At 38.1% G+C, this 1,069-nt stretch overlaps 1 protein-coding gene across 5 annotated transcripts in view; it reads left to right on the forward strand.

Annotated features, from left to right (window-relative positions):
* The window catches only part of LOC106869439 (zinc finger protein basonuclin-2), a 215,177-nt gene that overhangs the window by 9,016 nt on the left and 205,092 nt on the right, over window positions 1-1,069 (forward strand). The window lies entirely within an intron of this gene.

Genomic DNA, 1,069 nt, shown 5'->3' on the forward strand with positions numbered 1-1,069 from the left:
TTATGATGTCATTCCAATAGAGTGTAGGAAAATATGGATCAGTTTACTTGAAAGATACAGAATCACTTGTGGACTTAGTACTGGCTCATCAAATCGCTTCGTCCTTGAGGTTAAGCTTACACTCGAAGGGAGAGGGAGGTGCAGCAAAAGGGGAGGAGAATCAGTTGTAACTGGGTGGGGTGGGGGGAGGGAATCTAGAGAAGCGATTCTAAAAATTTCTAGCGTTGGCAGTTGTTGAGATGAATTAGACTTCCCCCCTCGAGGGCCTGTCACAGAGAGCGTGTGGTGGTTGTTCCACTCTGCTCTGTCTGTCATAGGGCCCGTTGTTGTCCATTGAGAGAAACCATCCCCTTCTTATTGATTGATATTGATCTAGCGCACTAATTATTGTAGATTGTGGCTGCTCAACCACTCAGAAGCGGTGTGTGCATTCTCGATTATGAACCTCTACTTGTGACATGTGCCTGCTTGCAGCATACCATGCATGTTTATGAGACCAAACACAAAGTGCGATTTCAAAAGCAACAGACACCAAGTAGTAGTCATTATAACAGGATATGACAGTTGGCTGCCAATTTTTTGGCACAGGCTGCAGTTTAATTATAGTGATGGGACTTGGCGATCTACCTTTTAGAAACAATAGGAAGATGAAGAGGAGAGAGCTTTGAATGGACCAAACCAAGAATCCGACTATATTCATGATGACAAAGATCTGAAGAACTTTTAAAAAAGGCATGTCACGACTGAATCTTTTATATCCAAAGTTAGCACGCATTTGGGAAAGATTTATTTGAAGTTGCAGCTGTGCCAGAAGTAAATTGACTAGAAGATGCATTTAACTTGTGAACATTTAAGGATTAGAATTCTATAATTACTAAAGGTGTTTCTCTCAATTTTTTTTTTTTTTTTGAAAGTATTAAATTTATCAAGAACACCACTTAAGGCTTTTTTTTTTCCCCAAAAATTTTCATAGATCTTAATCTCTTAAAGAGATATTGAAAATAAACATATATTAGTAAATAAATTTAAAGGAGAAGAGAAAAAAAAAAATAAACAAGCATCATGGTTT

This window comes from Octopus bimaculoides, chromosome 2 (genome assembly GCF_001194135.2).
Source record: "Octopus bimaculoides isolate UCB-OBI-ISO-001 chromosome 2, ASM119413v2, whole genome shotgun sequence".
Lineage (NCBI taxonomy): Eukaryota > Metazoa > Mollusca > Cephalopoda > Octopoda > Octopodidae > Octopus > Octopus bimaculoides.